The sequence below is a fragment of the Anser anser genome (genome assembly GCF_964211835.1).
Source record: "Anser anser genome assembly, chromosome: 1".
Taxonomy (NCBI): domain Eukaryota; kingdom Metazoa; phylum Chordata; class Aves; order Anseriformes; family Anatidae; genus Anser; species Anser anser.
This window is the reverse complement of record NC_139720.1, coordinates 211,200,244-211,219,558: the sequence shown is the minus strand read 5'-3', so window position 1 is coordinate 211,219,558 and position 19,315 is coordinate 211,200,244.

Here is a 19,315-nt window from a genome sequence, read left to right as displayed (position 1 = left end):
GAAAACCTGCTTTGTTTTTATGGGATCCTCAGCAACCCCATCAGGTTAGGTGCCGAAATGGCACAATGTGCTACAGCTCCCAGAGCTCCTGGTGGTGGCGGAAGGTAAAACTCATCTCTTTTTTTTCCAAAGCACTGAAGATTGTCGTATTTAAGAAGCAGCTGGTGCATTTCAAGCTTCTTATATTTAAAGAGCTGATATGGAGTTGTGTTACTGTAGCCCTAGGTTTTATTTAAACAAATGATTGATTTAAGTTCAGTGGGGCCAAGAGTTTGGGTGAGAGGGGCTGGCTGAGCTGAGATCGCTTCTGAGCTGAGATCTCCGTTAGTATCCTAACGTGTCTGTCTCAAGGTATCACGGGTTGGTATCACCAGATGATATTTACCATGCAAGGATGGGCTGAAGTGGCCTGTAGGCTGCTGGTACTTCAAGTTTGCTGAGCTCAGCTGGCAGTGAAAGGTCCAGCCCAAAGTCCAAGAAGAATGGTACGTATCTGAACGCCTTTCTTAATTATGAGCTTACAGATTCCCCAGCATCTTTCATATGGAAGCTGTCAAAGGTGAAGGCTGAGTCTGTTTGTCTCCCTAGCATAAAATACGGAGACTTTTCAGTGGCTTATTTTGATAGTAATAGAGAACACGTGGATGTATTTTGGGGTTGTAAACGCACTGGATTGAGCGTACAGATAATGTCCTAGGGCGGATCTCATGGTTTGCTGCTTTGCTGCTAATGACGGCTCTCAGCATCAAGGCTGGGGTCTTGGAGAAGCAGGGAGCTGCCGCAGGTGGTGGCAGAACAGCGATGCCGGCGGGGGCTGGACGGAAACTTGCAGCCGAAATGGATGCCCCCAGGGAAGGGGTGGGAGGGCAACAGAGGATGGTGTTGGTCTGAGGAAGAGGATGGTTGCAGGTGTAGGTGGAAGCAAAAGGTAAAAGCTCAGTTTCCCAACTGCTGAGGGAATTTGGAGGATGCTGGAGCAGCCTACGGTGGATTGAGGCATCCTGTTTGGGAGCAGAAAGGAGCGGGGGGCTCCTGTGCAATGAAGGGGTGCTCAGAGTGAGGACTGAGCCTTATGTCTTTGAGCAACAACTCATGCTAAGTGAGCTGGAGCTAATCTGACCTGCTGCCAGGTGTCTGTGTGTCTGGTCCTGCTGGGAAATAACAAGGGCCTTTGCCGTTTTAAAATCAGCTGAAAAATGTGTTTCTCTTTCTTTGTACTGCCTTGGTGTAACTCTCCGGTAGTGCCCGGTTTGTTAGGGTCAGCTCAGCCATTTAGAAAGCAAAACTGAAACGTTAAATAAAACCAGAATGAATGACCTGCTTCTCCTCCCCTTTGTTTCAATGACGCTTGCAGAAATGAATGGGGGGGTGCTTGAAGGAGTTGTGTTTCTCTGATCTGTTTTAATTAGATCTTACTTGATAGAGCAAAGTGACTTTACACTGAAAGCTGATGCAGAAAGTGTGATTTCTACTGCTTATTTTCACCTGTTTGGAAGTCATTAATGCTCTGAGAAACACCAGTGTGGAAGCAGGATGTAGAGCCCAGCTTGAGGAGGAAGAGGAGGAGGCAGGTGGTGAAATTGACCCTCCTGGTTGCCTGTTGTCTCCCCAGGCAGAGCTTGGTGTCTGCGGCTCCAGGTGCAGAGGAGGAAACGGGGGAGGATTTGGGATCGGTCCCTAAAGCTGCCCTCCCCAGCATCACTTTTACATGTGGGGTCAGTAGGGTGAGGCTGATGACAAGAGCAGGAGTTTATCACCTACATAATTGTGCAAGTGCCTCGTCCCAGCTTGGGTTAAGGAATATTAAGGGGAGGACACGTGTGCCCCCACAAGCCCCCTGCTGTAGGATTTTATCCGCTTGTGGCTGTAGGGCAGAGCTGGGTGCTGGAAGTCCAAGAAACCAAGCCTAACGTGAAGAGGACTTTCCCAGGTCAGCCTCCTGGCGCTGGGAGCCCTGCCGAGCTCTCACAAGCCATTTGGGTGCTGAGCCCCACGTCGGAGGGGGAAGAAAAAGGGAACGTCTGGAAGGGGGAGCTGGCAAACTAGTTGGTGGTGGCACTGCTGCGATGTGCATCCCATGTCCATGTCCTTGTCCCATGAGAGCCAGGCAGCCAAACTGTGTCATCCTGCATCCTGCTGCTCCCCTCGTGAAACTTCACAAAGCCGGGCACCAGGCAGACCGGAGGGCCTGGTAACGTACCCCAAAAGTGCCTGAAAAAGTGGTAACGGGGCTGGTGGCTCTGCCAGTATTTCCCTCAACACCATTACTTGAGTGTTTATTTTATTTTATTTTATTTTATTTTATTTTATTTTATTTTAGTCCCATGGCAAAGGAGAGGAGCTTGTGCAGAGTTCCTGGTTGAAACCTCGGGGCTGCAAAATGCTTCCCAACCCCAGTCCTCTCATCCCACTGCTGCCTTTTTTTTCCACCTGCACGGGAGGGAAATGTACCTCTGATTATCTCAGAGGGGTGTCCCAAGGCTAAATATGCACTGGGACTCACAAAACCTGCCCTGGATCTTTAAACTTTTACTTTTTCATACCTAAATTTAACGTTTTCACTGGTGGGAACAGTTCTGCAGGGTCTTATTATTTGGGAGCGAAGTGGGGGGAATGAGCAGGAGCAGAGGCAATACGCTGGTAGGTACAAGAGAGGAAGAGAGGTTTATTATCGCAAGCATCAGGGAAAACTGCTGCACTTTATATAAGTGATGTTTTTCCTGCATCCCTGATTTTTATTGCCCAGAAGGGTCCCAAGTTTTGGTCCCGAGGCTCATCTTTTGGGAGAATTTAGAGCTTGAACTCCATGAGCTTGCCGGGCTTAACCTGGCTGCTCCCCTCCAATTCCTGGGGCTGTGCTGCCCTCTCCGGGCAGCTGCACTGGGGATAATTCCTCTTTGTGTTCCCCTGCTGCCACTGCAAGGCTCCAAGTTTGGAGGCTGAAGGCAGGCAGCACACCCCAGCAGGCATCAGGAGATGGTTGTGGTGCTCCAGCACGGTCCTTGGCCACCATCCCACGTCCTCCACCTCCATCTGGTCGAGGTTTGTGCCACGGTCTGGAGGAGGCGTCCTGTACCTCACCTTGAGAGCTGGGCGTTGAGGAGTGCCTGCGCCTCCGGAGCAGGGGAACAAAGGTGGGGAAAGGGCTGGAAGGCAGGTGCTGAGAGGAGAGGCTGAGGGCACCTGGGTGGAGAAGAGGAGGCTGTGGGGTGGCCTCGCTGCTCCCTGCAGCTCCCTGAGGAGGGAATGCAGAGAGAGAGGCACTGGCTTCTGCTCCCTGGGCACCGACGTTGGGTTACGTGGGAATGGCACGGAGCTGTGCCAGGGGAGGCTCAGCCTGGACAGCAGGAAAAGTTTCTTTACCATGAGGGTGCTCAGACACTGGCACAGGCTTCCTCGGGAGGTGGTTGATGCCCCAAGCCTGCCAGCATTCAAGGGGCGTTTGGAAAATGCTCTCAGGAATGTGCTTTAATGTTTGGTTAGCCCTGAGGAGAGGAGAGGAGAGGAGAGGAGAGGAGAGGAGAGGAGAGGAGAGGAGAGGAGAGGAGAGGAGAGGAGAGGAGAGGAGAGGAGAGGAGAGGAGAGGAGAGGAGAGGAGAGGAGAGGAGAGGAGAGGAGAGGAGAGGAGAGGAGAGGAGAGGAGAGGAGAGGAGAGGAGAGGAGAGGAGAGGAGAGGAGAGGAGAGGAGAGGAGAGGAGAGGAGAGGAGAGGAGAGGAGAGGAGAGGAGAGGAGAGGAGAGAGCAGAGAAAAGAGAGCAGAGCAGAGCAGAGCAGGGAAGAGAAGAGCAGAGAAGAGCAGAGCAGAGCAGAGCAGAGCAGAGCAGAGCAGAGCAGAGCAGAGCAGAGCAGAGCAGAGAAGAGAAGAGAAGAGAAGAGAAGAGAAGAGAAGAGAAGAGAAGAGAAGAGAAGAGAAGAGAAGAGAAGAGAAGAGAAGAGAAGAGAAGAGAAGAGAAGAGAAGAGAAGAGAAGAGAAGAGAAGAGAAGAGAAGAGAAGAGAAGAGAAGAGCCCCCAGGGTGCATGTCTGAGCATCAGCAGGGTGGGTGCCTGCAGGTGCCCTCGTGCTTCCCCAGGTCTAACGGGGCCTTCTGGTGGCCCCATACTCACTAAGCGTGATTAGAGGGAAGGGACCTGTCACCACTGTGCTGTGACAGCTGGTGGGTTTGATAGGTATTGGCACCAGCATCAGGGCCTGCTTAGAGCTATGGGATGAGTGCAAGGTGGCTTCCCCTGTCCTGCTCAAGCTAAAGTCCTCTAGTGGTCTCCAGGACTCGAGCACACTGGGATTGTGCCATAAAGGGCCATGGGCAGAAGGGTGAGAAGCCTCTGGAGAGGTCAAGTGCCACCAAGCACAGCCTGGGCCGTTGGAAACATCGAAACTGGAGCACCAAATCTGAGCCCCTCCAAACTCAGTGGGGCTCAGGAGCAGCTGGTGCTGGTCCCTAAAGGGCGCCCAGCCATGGGGTTTGTAACCCAGGGGTGGGGGAACCTCGCTGTGACGTCCCTGCTGGGTGTAGCAGGGTGTCCCTATAACCCGGGGGCCACCAGAGAAGGGACAAACGCCTTGGTCCAGATTGACCCACTGAATCTGGAGGAGCGTGAGGCAGGAGGCAGTGCAGAGCAGCAGAGCAGGCAGAAAACAAAGCAAAACTTCTCTGTGTTCTTTTCCCGACATCCAGCGGTGTCTCCCCCACCTCACTCTGCTCAGGCACAGAAACGTTTGGCATTTTCCTGAGCTTTTCCCAGGGGTTTTCATTCCTCGCTGCTCCTTGAATCTGCTTCACTGAGACTTCCTTGGACCTTTGGGTTATCACAAGTTGCATCCTCCTGTTTGACCTGCATTGCAAACTCCTAGTTTCTGCTGGGAAAGAGCAAAATGATGACTAAAAGACAGCCATGAAACAGAGAAGAAGAAAGGAGAGGACAGGCTTTCACCCTTTTTTTGTAATGCCATGCAAGCCGGACCACAATGCAGCAGCACCAGCCCCATGAAGGAGAGTAGGCAATGGAGTTACAAGAGGCAGAGCGCTTGTTGCTGTGGGAGGGAGAGCTTTGGGGTGCAGTGTGAAAGTTTCCCTGGCCATACCACAGCCTGTATTTGTGCTCCCTGTAGCTGGGTGTTGCATTGGGCTGTAGGATAAATCTGTGTGGTCCCAGCTGGCTGCCTGCCCGAGGGATGTAGCTCATTAGGAGAAGATGCTCAAAGCCCAGCTGTAAGTCCCAGGGCTCAGGAGAAACTGCCTGGCTGCCTAAAGCTGATTTTTGAGTTTAAATTCTGTCGCTTTGGGTAAGGTGTGCAGCCAGCAGGTCACGGGCTCTAGAAGAAACCTCTGGCACGTCTACATGGGCTTTGCTCCTCCTTTGCTCAGCGTGAAGCTGCCCTCAGAGTCTTTACATTCAGACATGCCCCGTGTCGAGGGTCTGGAGGTATCTCTGCCCGGGGCCTCTGGGCCTGGCCCCGGGCACCCCTGAGCAGAGCCTGGCTCCGGCCTCTCGGCACCTCCCGGCAGTGCCGGTGGCCATGGCTGGCAGCCCCCGGAGCCTCCTCTGCTCCAGGCCCAGCAGCCCCAGCTCTCGCAGCCTCTCCTCACGGCAGAGGTGCTCCAGGCCCTTCGGCACCTCGGGGGCCCTGCGCTGGGCTCTCCCCAGGGTGCCCAGCTCTGGCTGGGGCTGGGGGGCCCAGCGCTGGGCCCAGCACTGCAGGGGCGGCTTCAGCAGCGCTGAGCAGAGGGGAAGGATCACCTCCCTCGGCCTGCCGGCCCTGCTCTGCCCCAGGCAGCCCAGAAGACCACGAGGCCTCTGAGTGCCAAGGGCACGTGGCTGCCTCCCGTTCCACCCGGTGCCCACCAGGACCCCCAGGTCCATTTTTGCAGAGCTGCTGCCCAGCTGGGGGCCCCCAGCACATCCTGCTGCAGGACTTTGTGCTTCTCCTTACTGAACCCCTGCTCCTTTCCACCCCCAGCCCATCGCTAACTGGACCTTCTGCCTTTCGGTGGGACACAGCTCCCTGCAAAAGGCAGACTTGCCTGCTGCCACAGGAGAACAACCCCAGGGGAGAGCAGGGGCTGAAGTCCCCTCCTGCCCTCCTCCTGTATCGTTCCTGCCCATAAACACTGCAGTTTCTGTGGTTAATCTTACGGGGACCTCGCTCCCTGCACGAGTCACCTGCTGTCAAGGCTCCGCAGCAGCTCCTTGTGCAACCCTACGGAGCGGGGACACAAGCTCAGCCCAGGGGTGACCGACCCCATCGATACAAATGTCCCAAGCCACTGGGGGACAGTGGTAGGATGAAAATGTGATTATTTCTCACCAAAATGCAGCCCGGGACTCTGCATCTAGTCAGGCACCTGGGCACCGAGATGTCCCTGCTCCCGGCGCTCCCTGTTTGTGCCGTTCCCCCCGCGGTTTTATCTTCTCCTGACACGAATAGAGGCAAAATTCAGCGGAGTTCAAGGCTGATATCCCCGAGCCGGGCTGTTACAGATGCCCTCTTTATGGGCTCATAAACCTCAGGGCAGGGCTCCAGCAGGTCCTGGTGCAAAGCAGGTCTGGATGAGGTCCATCACGTGGAGCGTGATAACAACCCCGCTCGCTTGCTCTCCCTTCAATGTCAGCTGCTGGAAGGGCTGGGACACCGGCCGGGACACCGGGCAAGGATTTTCTGGTTGAGATAAGCTGCTGAACTCTGAGCCAAAGATACCGCAGGCAGAGCAGCCCCCGCCCTGCCCCTACGTCATCTGCCAGGTGATCGCAGAGCAAACCGAGGGCTTTGCGTCTCTGCACCCAGAGGAAAGGGCAGGATGCAAAAGCACGCTGGTATTTTGGAGGGGGGGGGGGGAAGCAGGGATATTTGCTGGTTTGGGGTAGGGCTTTGGTTGTGTTTTCAGTGATGGTCCTTTCCTTTTTCATGGTCTGCCCTTTGCTGCAGGGAGGAGTTTTGTGCTGATGACGTTGCTCAGCCCTGTCCCCTTTTTCCCCACATACCCAATGGAGCCTGTCCACACCTTGAGGATGCAGCAGCTGGAGGAAAGGCAGCCCGGGCAAGGACCGCAGTGAAACTGGGCTCAGCACAGCCACAAGCACACCGCTCAGGAGGATAACCCAGCACATCAACCCCAGAGACTAAAACTGCTGGACACCCACCTGTCAGGTACCTGGGGAAGCTGCTCTTGCTGCTCCCTGCATCGTATCAGTGCCATCAGGCTTCTCAGTCTCACCCTTCCCTGCCCTCGCTATCAGTTTTCCAGAAATCAGACCATAAACCAAGTAATTTATCTACAGGCTTGCACACAGCCCCACGCCGTGCCTCTACCCCAGCCAGCTGAGTGTTAGCTTGAAGGTGGTCAGGAATAGAAACAAGCAGCAACAGAAACAGCTGCTTCTGCCTTCGGCAACCTTTTGTGGCTCCCTCATTATTTAATATTCTAACTCCAAAGGAAAATGATGGTACTGTAGGATCTAGTGCTACCCAAGGATTACCAGTACTGCTTTTACAGTGGAACTGTTATATGCCCTTTGCTCGTCATTAGGTTTCAGAGTGAATCAGGCTGTCATCTCTGTGGCCCATCTTCTAATCAAAAGTTTATATTTGTAATGTGATCTGCCTAAAAAACACTGGGCCATCATTTCTGCCCCCTTCTTCTCCTCTCCATTTAGACAGCAGTTTGCTGAATTTTCTTTTCAGGGACCTTCTCTTCATCCAACAGGAAAAATCCCAGTGTAAAAAGTGATGGGGATGAAAAGCCTGCAGTGGTGGCATTTCAGGCAGCCCTTTGGGGCAAGGGGGGATTTTTTTTTTTGGCCTCTTGTGCAGTGGAGAACTAAATAGAAGTTGGAGCTGTGTAAGGTAAGCCTTATAGCCTGAGAAACTTCACGGATATCCCTCCAAAAGGCCACCATGCATTGGAAGTTACAAAATTCAACCGCACAAACTGCTCTTGTTGCACTGATCTGCCCCTCACCCCCTCCAAAGGGAGTTATGTCTCTAATAGGATTAAGATCTTAAAGCCAAAAACCATTGCAAAATAAAAAATAAATAAAATAAAATAAAATAAAATAAGCACTGTTTGCATCTGGGGCTGCTCAGAAATTGTGTGCTACAGATTCATGCCCCGGGCTCATGGCTGCAGGAGATGCTTTCCAGGAGGAAGCTTGTTAGTTTTAATTCTGAAGATCAGCAATGTCTTGCCCAAATCGCCTTTGGGATATCTCCTCGAATCCCAACCTGCGGGCACATAATTCTGCCAGGGCAGCGTTTTAACACCAGCCTCTCACATTCTGGGTGGTCAGGGCGTGGGACGGATAAAACCCGGCTTCACCCACGAGTCCCCAGCTCCTCCAGGAGCCATGCCCCCATCCCACGATGGGATTTTAATTTTCCCAGCCTCGGGGGGCTGAATTTATGAAGCCTCACGTGGCCCCTCCTACGGTGGGAGGGACGGCTCCGGCAGCCTCCCTAACACTGGGTGTCACACAGCGGTGCCACCATTCGGGTCCTGAGTGTCACGGGCAGAGGACACAGCGATCCAAGAGCAGCAGAAAGCAAAAAATAACCCCTCCATGTGCGTCCCGGCGAGGTGAGTTACCTCCAACGTCCTCGTGCTAAAGATTCCCCCCACCTATGTGAAATGCATACCTCCTTGCCCGTTCCTGCCTGCCCTAAAAGTTAGCTTTGCGAGGGGGAAGGTGGATTTTTAGGACTTTTCTTGTATTCTTCGGAGTTTTGAGAGTGTTGGTTGGCGTCCGACAGCGGGGCGATTGTCGCAGCTGCTGCCTGGGTGGCAGAGAAACAAAGCCCGAAAAGCAGGAGGATGGGGAGAAGCGGGAACAAAAGGGGATTATTTGCAAAGGGGGGTGTTCCCGGTGACTTCTTGGAGAGAAAAAGGAGTTTAGGAGTCCGGCTTCGCTCTGGCACCCCTGCCAGAGAAGTTTGCCGTCACCTGTTGAGGGGAGGAAGGGGAGCTGGGGAGAGACGTGAGCGGTGGGTGGCCGGTGGGGCTGCTGGAGCCGGGGGCTGGTGGGAGGGAGCTGGCAGCTGAGCATTTGTAATGCCTCGGATAAAGGGCTGTTTCCATAGCAAACGGGAGAAAGGAGCCTCTCTTTCTTTCCGCGAGCTTGCCCGGCGTGTGAACAGGGAGGTCGTCCCGGGAGCAAATAACCCGTGAAAGGGCAAACATCTGGGAAGAGCTGCAAATCATCGAGACCTCTTAGGGATGGCTGGAAGGGGGCAAAGGCTCTCGGGTCTGCCACCCGCTGCGAGCCAGCTCGGATGGGCGACCTCTTCCCTTCCCCAGGCTGGGTGCCCTGGCGCAGGGCTGAGTGCTGGTGTAAATCAGGAGCAGCTCGGTTAGCTGGTGTCAACGCGGGGACCAATTGGGGTTGGATAACGCAGATTTCATCTGGCTGGAGGTCCAGAGGGTGTACATCACCCTCTCTTCCCTCCTACTTTTTCTTTGGGAATCCAGGTCTCCAAAGGGAGTCTCTCTCTGGACTTATTCTCCGGCACATGACACCAGGTGGAAGGGTAAAGGAGAAGGGAAATAATTTCCTACAGCTGCTCAAAGAGTTTAGCTGCATTTAACAAAAGAAAATGCAGAATGTGCTGTGGGACCAGCTGGATTTTAACTGAAAAAATGCTCCGCATGCGAAGGGAGCCAAAGCTGCCTCTTTGCAACTTTGCAATTGAAATGTTTAAAAGGTGTGCAGGGTTTCCAGGGCGACCTGGAAACTTTGCGGAGAAATAGAAAGCTGGGTTTCACAGCCGGTCCCGTGGCTTTCTTATCACAGAATCACAGAATATGGCATGGCATTGGACCGAGGAGGTGACTGGATGGTGTCTTTTGGGCTCGAGGTGTCATTAGGGGTGATGAAAAAGCAGCTCTTTAATCTTGGTGATCACTTGCTGCGGGACTGCGTGTGTCTTAGGAAGTTCCTCTGTGCAAATAGTTGATGTATGGTGGTGTTTAGTGTGATAAAATAACAGCCAAGACATACAAGAAGCATTATTTCTCTACATTTGTAGCTTTGGGGCAATGAGGCTTTGTTTGCTTGCTGTGCAAGAGCCCAGAAGCTTCAGAAAAATATTTGTAATAATCGTGTGCAAGCGGCTTCTGAAGGCATCACCCATCAGCTGAGGTGCCCTAACCCGGCACATGGGCTCCTGCATCCTCCCCACGTGGAGCAAATCCTGCCCAAGTGACCTCTTGGTGGCTTGGGACAGGAGGGTCTTGGACTATTTCAGAGAAGAGTGGATAGGATAAGAAGTTGGGAAGATCCTTTGGGCTCCAGATCCCACAGGAAGGGAGGCAACGGATGGAGCAGCTCGGAGAGGATGCCTGCGGTGGGCTTCACACCAGGCTGAGCATGGGCTCGGCTCGGACACCCTGTGCAGGGGAGCAGAGGAGGCTGCCCGAAGGAGGAACACCTCTGCAGGCAGGACACGGCACGGGAACAGCTCGAAGCACCGCCGTGTGCCTGCATGCTCGGGCTGGAGCCTCGCTGCTTGCGTAGACCTGCTGTGGAGCCAGTCCCCTCCTTACCCTCCCGCCTCATTTCCTCCCTTCTCAAAACTAACTGCAAAAAGCAATCCCTCGTCCCTCCCGCCTCCATCTGCTCTAATTAAGCTGGAGGCCCCTGGAAGGTGTTCAGCCCCCCGTGGTACCGAGCTGCTGCAAGTACCTCGGGTCCATCCCCTGCCGCTGCATGATTTTGCAGCCGCTCTTAATAACAGGACTTATTTTGGAAGGTCTCCAGAGTCCGAGAACTAAAAGCCACTTTAGAAAAGAAGGGGAGGGGGGAGGAATTGGCAGGAGCAATGGCTTTTTAAAAGGCTACTTATTTCTTAAGATGTACTTGCTACTGATTAACCTTTGCTCCGTGATTGCTTTAATTGATTCATGCCTTAAAGCGGTCTGAGAGGTTCTGCGGGGTCAGCGCTCTCCGAAGTGCTCCGTTTCCCTGAAAACTTCTTAAAGCTTCTTGCTTAGGCAAATCCCAATTTGGGCGTGAAATGCAGGTGAACGGCTCTGATCCATTTTTCTTCCCCTTCCCCCAAACTACACAAGCAGTGCTTTACCTCTTCCTTCCCTCGCCTGCTGCCAGGCTGTGCCTGTGTTACTGTGTTATGGTGACTGTTGGTTGGGGCTTGATGTTTTGGGGCCATTCCACAAGAATGAGGCACTACAGCATTGGGAACTACCGCCTTCAATCAGCCTGTTGAACTTCTGTGGTCCCCGTGACTGCTTCCTTTAACCATGCATGGAGAAATCCTGCATTTCTTCCTACTGCAGCGGGGACAGACCCAGAGCAAAGGCAGGGTTTCCAGGCAGCAATGGGCTTTGGTGCCCAAGGGCCATACTTAAATCGAGGCAACTTGGGAGGCCCAAGAAATGGTGCTTGGGTTTTTTGGGTTGGAGTGATGAATGTCCTTATGTCTTGGGCTGGATTCATGCCCTGGCACTCTGGCTGTGTTCATCCAACCTGTTCAAGATGCCTGCTCTTGGATGGGTTGAGTTGTACCCATTCCTCTTCACTCCTTGTAACCACTCAAACACGGAGGAGATGGGTCCTAGAGGAATTAAAACAGAGGAATTGAAACACCCACCACAGACTCTACGGCTAAATAAATTACCCTCTTCTGATCTGTTGGGATGTGAGCGCTGCTGGGTGTTGACCCAGCAGAGCCAACCATACCCTAGGTCCTGAGGTTGTCCATCGGGGTCCTGCACGCTGGTTTTCTGCATGAGGTGGTGCCCATGCGATGAAAACCACCATGCACCTGCCTTGCTGAGCAGGCCCTGGAGATTTTCACGATGGGTGAAAAAGAAATGAGCTGTGAAGTCGTCATCTGCTGCTTTCACCGTGCTTTCAGCACGCCCCTGCCCCATGGAAAATGGCACAGGGAATGACTGCTGATGGAGATGTTCATGAGGGGGAAAAGGAGGCTCTGGGTGATGGCTCCACCACACTGGGAGGCTGGAGTCAGGATGGGGATCTTGGGCGTGGATCTTGAGTGTCAGGCCATCCTTTCCCTAAATCCCTTCAAAACTATCCTGCGATGACTTATGCAGAAACGCGTAGCACTGAATTAGCCAGAAAGGGGGGTGCGCTGGGAACAGCGGGGCGGCATTGTTACGGGGTAAAAACGGGCCAGCCCTGATGCATATGGATGCTGCGGATAGCTGAATAGAGAAACCTCCGGCCGACGGCGTGGAAAGCGTCCCTTCCTCCCCTCCTTGCAGGGCTGTTTTGCTCCAAACCCTGAACTTTAACACGGGCAGCCCGCGGGAGGGCCGGCGCTGGGGGCTTCGGGCGGTGACCGTCCAGGGCCCCCGTCCTTTGTCCTGGCTGAATAGGGCTCTGCAGAGCCGCCGGCGGAGGTATGTGATCTGCAGACCTCTTTTCTTCTCCCCCTTTTGGCCGACTGACAAAGTCTTCCCTTGGAGATGGCGCTGGCGGCATTGCGCTGCCCTCAGCAGGGCTGGGGGGGCCGGCGGGGGTCCCCCACGCTGCGTCCCCATCTCATCATCTCCCCTGAGCAGTAGGGCACAAAGAGCCGCTTAGGAATTCCCAGGAGCAGAGTGGGAGCCGAGCCAGGATGTGCTGAACTGCACAAAGTGGGATTTATCTTCAAAGGAATGTTTCCCCCCTTTTCTGAGCACCATTTTTAATTTTTTATTTTTTTTTTGGCTTCCAAGGGATTTATTCCTCCTCCTTCCCCAGCCCTTTTTTCTTCGCTGTGGCCACTTTTCAAGGGTGGCGGAGACTTCTTGGAGAGCTGGGGGCCACCCAGGGGCACAGCCCCAGGCTGAGCTCCACGTGTGACCTGAGACCGTGCTGAGCACAGCCCCATGCCCTGCACCACCTGCAAAGTTGCTATGAGCCAGGTGAGGACAAAACCCTCCTGTTGACCATGCCGAAATGTGGGGAGCAGCTTCCTCTCAAACCAGTCGCTTTGAGTTTCAGGCTTGTTTTCAGGCTTGACCTGTAGGTAGGATCTCCCCAGTGCTCCCCATTCGCTCTTGGCATGACCAAAATGACATGTGGACACGGACATCTCATAGAATCACAGCATCATTAGGGTTGGAAAAGCCCTCCGAGATCATCTGGTCCAACCATCCCCCTACCACCAATGTCACCCACCAAACCGTGTCCCTAATCTCGGGGCTGTCAGCTGCCTTGTGAATGGGGCCGACATCTGGCTTCAACCACCTCCTTGTGCTCACAGCTGGAAGCTCACAGTTCCCGACCCTTTTGGGGGCTAATTTCTGCCTTTGCCCACCTGTAGTGCCCAGAGGAGGGAATCCAGCTCCCCCAAAAGACTGGACATCCATATAACGGACATGTTGAGCAATGTGGGGCTGTAGCCCAAGCTCATGGGTTACAAATCAGCTATATGAAGGCTCTCAGGGTAAAAAACAGAAGAAAGGAACTGCTGATGGCCCAGCAATGGGGCCAGAGCTACCTGTGTGCCACCCCACATGTGGTGGGGCAATGCCGTGGCTGTTCCAGGGTGTTTTGGGGGGCTGGCCACCACGGTGGCTAGTGGCCCGAAGAGGCAGGGCAGGTAAAGACACCGTGTACGGCTGCCCAGGGAGTGCCCTCTGGTTCTAGGAGGGATGAGTCTCATGTAGGGAGGCTCGAAGCCCACCCCAAGCTCTGGTCTAGCGGGTAATAACCCCCACAAGGTCCTTTAACCCCAAATTTGATGCTGTGCAGTGCATCATGTCTCTAGGGATATGCAGCAAGGTACCACAGGACAAAAAGAAGCCTTGCTTCTGCATTAATGGATATTTAATGCCACACAGCATTTCCCTCTTCACTTTAAGCAAAAAAAATCTCCTGTCCCAGCCGGGACATCCCACCTCATTTGCTGCTGCTCCAGCATCGCGTGCGAGACGCTGGCTGCTCAGCGGGGGATTTCTCAACCCTTCAGCTTTCTCGTGGGCGTGAATGAAACGAGCCTGAAAGGGAAGTTTGGGAAGCGATGCGATCCCGGGGCTCGTTGCAAGTGGAGCCCTTTAACACCCCGATATCTGGCAACCCTGGTGTGCAGATCTGGACTCTCCTGGGGCACTACCCCTGGTTCTGCACCTACATAGTCCCACCTTGTTTCCAGGCCTTATAATTCGTCTTCTAGGAGAAAGAAAGAGCCATGTCCTATGAGTGAATGTCGACCTTTTATTTTATTTTACTTGAGTTTTCTGATGTTTTTCAGGCCCTTCCATGGCTGAACTGGACCCTCTCCACATTTTAGCTCATGACAAATTACAGGAAAGAGACACCACAGCATAAAAACCTGCTACGTTTGGGTCAACACTTGATGTCAGAGTTTAGGACTTCATTATTCTCAGCCAGAATTTTCTCTCCCCCATTTCTCCCCTTGGCCCTGGAGCATCCCCTCCCTGGAGGAACGAGCCCCAGGGCAGGGGTCGGTGCAGCTTCTGCCCTCTCCTCCTCTTGTCCCCCCATGATGGAGGGGCTGAAGCTTCAGTCCTTGGGGTCCTGGAGACCTGAGACTGGCATGGGCTGAAGGCTGGGGGTGGCCTTCACTCGAGTGGTGCGGTGGAAGTTTCTGGAAGGACAGTTGGGGCTGGTGGAACCTTCCGTGAGGAGGGTTGGGGCGGGCAGGACTTCCCAGAAGGACAGCGGGGTGAGCTGGGTGGACCTTTCTGAAAGGTAGGTGGGCTGGAACCTCTCTACAAGCAACTGGCAGGCAAAAATAATTCAAACCCCGACCCGACGGGACAGCTATGCTGGGATTTACCTCCTGTTCCCCCTCAAAGGAAAATTTCTGTAGATGAAAGCATCCCCATACGTGCCAGTCCTACACCTTTGCTCCTCGAAGATGGAGGGACTGGGGCAGCAGGCGAACCTCTGCAGACCCAAAACCACGCGGCCCTTTTGGGAAGTCTCCGTGTAACGAGGGATGGCTCCAGCCAAAAGTCCAGCCAATGCTGTGGCACTTGGGAAGTCTTTCTCCACCCCTTCTTTTTCTTCTTCCTTTTATTTTTATTTTTATGTCAAGCCACTAAGCTACTATTCATTGCCTTTATTCTAAACACTCATTTTGCTCCTAGCAGGAAAGAGGGAAAAATCTATTGTAGTGCTGTGAGGCCCTTTGACAAACACGACAATTTCCCCTTGCCTGTTTCAACACAAAACTGAAAGCATTTGCACAAAATCCATCGCACATGCTCTGAGGCTTGGCCAATAATTTCCTAGGCACGCATTCGCTGAGGCAGCCCGCAAAGTGCTTTGAAGATGAAGAAAACCAGCTGTGATTTGTGATGATGATGATTAGGATTAGACGAGGGTTCTGCAAGAGGTTGTGGATAATGAGTCAACCCCGGGGGCTGGGGACAAACTTGGTCAAAACACGAGAGCGTACTGTGAGAGTTTCTTGAAGTGAAGGGAGACCAAACAATTTTTGGGGAAAGGAGAGGTTTAAAAAGAAGTAATTTGGGCTAAAACGTGGTTCAACTTTGAAGCGTTCCTTCCTATGATGAGCCCTCTGAAATAAAGGCAGGGATTAAGGTACCTTTTCTGCTCCAGACTCTCATGGATGATGCCTGGCTTTGCTCTGAGGTGAGCCCATCACCATCGGAGTGATGTCTGCTTCTCCACGCAGGGATATGTGCAGAAGCCTGGGGCTGGCAGAAGTGTTTCCAAAACCGCACCGATCATCCTCATCAATTGGGGTTCCTGTAGGGCTTGTCAAGTTGACCCCCACCTCCACCCCAAAATACATGGTTGGTTGCCTCGGAAAATCCATTTGCCTGCATCCTCAGATGAATCCTGGTCTAACCAGCCAGTGTGGCTCGTGTTGAGCAGGGTACAGCACCCCTTCCGAGCACAACTCACGCTGGATGGCTGACCTTTGAGCCCCAGCACCAAGACTGCTCTGTAAGTCCCTCTGCAACCCGAAGAGATGCAAAGCTTCATCTGTATTTTCAGGTTCATTTGTCTGAAGCAGGCGTGATTATTTATGACTGTTCAAACTGCGGAGGCATATTGCAAAACATGGGACATTAACCTTGCTGGAAACCTCCCCAGAGCTCTGAGAGCCACAGCCACTGCATGCTGGAGGTGTACAAGAGCACACAAAATGAAACGAGTATTGTTCCTGCAGCCACGGGAGCACTTATTCCTCATTAACCCCTTCTCTTTCCATGTTCATTCATTATTTTCTGGGGTAAGGCCCAGCATTTCTGTGTGCTGAGGGCTGTCATCTGCCTCAAACCGACAGCTAATCAGTCCTCAGGGCTACTTTGCACACACTCGAGTCGAGCTGCACATCCTCCCTGGGATCCCACGCAGAAGCAAGGCATAATTAGGGCTAATAAAGAAGCTGTTGAATGTCTTGCTGATAAATTATAATTATCACCTGCCAGGGAAAGGAAAGGATGTATATCCCGTATCACAGGGAGGTGTTGACTAGTCGTGTTTCATATCAACCTTCTTCCTTCCCTGTGTCAAACCTCTTCTGTTTTCTGAAAAGAAAGTGAAGGCTGATGGCAGTGGAACAAGAGGAAACCAAGGCTGTGATCCAGATCCTTGGGCACACCGTGAGCTGGAAATGTAGGTTTAAGGGAGGCTCTTTGCTGAGTTTTCTGGCTGGTGGCAAGGTCTGTGTGCAGCTCATGGGGACGGTGACCAACCAGCACCATGTCTGGATGTTGATTTTAGTCCTTCTGATTTGTTGGTGTGATAATGTTGAAGATTCCCAGGTAGAGGGGCAGGGTGTGATGTCCCCAGAGAGCAGAGGGATGGCACTGGGGGTCCCTGTGCCAGGCGACTTCAGTGGCATCTCCACCATCAGGCGAAGGAGCTGCAGGCGCTGGGAAGGCTCAGCCTTGGCACAGGGTTTACTTTCTCTCCAAATTCTGTCCAAATTCCTTAGAAATGGGATGGGCAAAGCATGGATCACCCCTACCTGCCGCCTGCATCAGGCTTCACAAAGCATCATGATGCTGAGGAGAAAGCATGGACTTCAAAGCCTCAAGGAGAAAGCTATAGGTGATGCCAGGTTTGGCTTCTGTACCTGTTTACCACTCAGAAGATGAGTTCCCCAGCTCTAAGCATCAGATAATAATAATAATAACAATAATGAGGCAAGGATCCTCTCCTTGCTCGTGCGCTTGCCTCTCCAGCCAGCTCTGCTTGCACTACCTTCTGCATCCAGGCTTTGCAGCTGAATATATTTCCCAATTTTTTCTCCAGCTCATTTCTCCACCACCCCCCGGGCTAGTTCTCATGCTTTTCCTCCCTCTCTGTCGAGCAGTGGGAAATGAGCAGCCCCGCTCAAATGCCTGCAATTACGGGGACTCTTATCTGTGAGCAAACAGTCTCTGTTTGCAAGGGAAAGACCTGAGGTCTCTTGGGATTATGGAGCTGGAAAACATGTGTTACTGCTGTCATGGCTCACTTGCTGAAGCCCTAAACTTTGCTCTCCTGCTGATGCATGTTTTCCTGCTTGCTCTTTGCTCCCATGGCTTTCCCAGTGAATGGATTTGGGGTATGCTGTCCCCTTTTTCCAGCCATTTACTTTTGCCTGGTGGAGCTGGGGAGGGGTTGCAGGCAGCCTCCAAGTTTTAGGAGCACTCTGCTTCAAATCTAGACCAAGCACTGTGAGGTCTCTTGCTGTGTCCTAACAATGGCTGAACTGCTCCAGATCCTCGTGTGGCCCTCCTGTCTTTTGGACTCTGCACCCACCATATGCTGCAATGTTCTTTGCCCCTTTATCCCAGTTGCTGGGTCCAGAAGCTGGGATATTATCTTTGTTGGGATCAGGTGCTAGTGAAGTCAAAGGCTTCAGTGCTTGATGTGGTCTGAGGCATTGCAGTTTCGGCCATACCTTGGGAGAGATGTTTCTGTGGCTTCTGAACGCCCCAGTGCAGCTGTAACAGCAGGCTGGAAATTTGGGAGCAAGGATGAGTTTGTGGGATGGAGGGTCATGGAGAAAGCGAAAGGGGGCAGAGGTGTGAGGAAGCTTGCATTAAATTAAACACGATATCTGAGGACACAGAGAAAGAGAAGGACGGGGAGGCTGAGGATTTGAACCCATTTGGAGCTGAGAGGGACATTTCTGCCTGCCCTTGTGTGAAAGGCCTGGTTTTCTTTATCCCTATCAACCCTTTCCTTTGAATTTACACATAAATGCCTTCTTTATTCGATATCTCAAGCATCTCCTGTGCTTTGCTCCCCAGTGGACCCAGCAGTCCCTTGCAGCCGTGGGGCTCCAAGTCTCCCATTTGCTTTTCCAGTGTGAGCCCCGCATGCCCAGTGGGAGCAGGAGCAGCTGTGGGGCAAGTCATGATCTGGGGCTTAGCAGGGCACGTTCAGCTTTGGCTGAAAGCTTTCTGCTCCCACCAGCTGTGATATAATGGCTTTATTGGCATCCCTGGTCTCTAACCTCCGGCAGCCTCTTGTACTTCTGGATGGGGCTGGCAAGTCACTGCAAGGTCTTCTGTGCATTGCTGTTTCTCTTTTGGGCAGGATAGGATTTCAGCCCCAGGAGCTCTCATCCCCTAGTCAGTCCATGCTGGAGAGGCAGAATGGTAGAGGATGATTGAGGATGATGGGCTCCTTCTTATAAACAGCTCTGAAGACGTTTCCTGGGTTGCAGATGTTCCTCGGTGCAGAATTTGCAAACTGAGATTCCGAAACTTCAGCTTTCTAAGTGTCATTTCCCAAAAGGATGACAAGCAGTGGGTGCCAGGGTCCCCTGAGGACATTATCCGGGGTCCCAGGGCTCAGCCGTGAGACAAGATGAACCCTTTGAGCACCGAGGGCTCTGAGATCTGCACATGGACATCCCAAACCCACCTCATGCTGCCAGGAAGTGGATCCTCAAGAGGATTTCTTGGTTTGTTTGGCCGTGGTTAAGACTGAAGCTCTCTTAAAGGCTGCTACGTGAATGTTTCCCATTATGTGAGATGTTGTGCTTACCCGTTCCAAAAGCTCCAGCGAGACGGCAGTCATCCAAACAGTTGTGAAATACGTAACAGAGGAAACATTTACTCTCCTCTCTAGATCCATCAAGATCAGGTCGTGAAGTGGTGGGCTTAAACTGTTAGACATGAGGCCAGGCACTGAAAAAAAACTGTTAATGGTAGAGCAAATTCAGAGAGGATTAGCCTGTCTTGGGAGCTGGTGGTATCTCCATCACCCTTTTTATGAGAGAGCTAGTCTAACATCTCGACTAACATCCAGATTTAACATCCCGCCAGCCAGATGGAGAGGACAATGTGCTGAGGTCTCTGCCATCAGTTTTCCTGTCAAATCCTATACACTGATGGATAAATATCGATGTGTGAG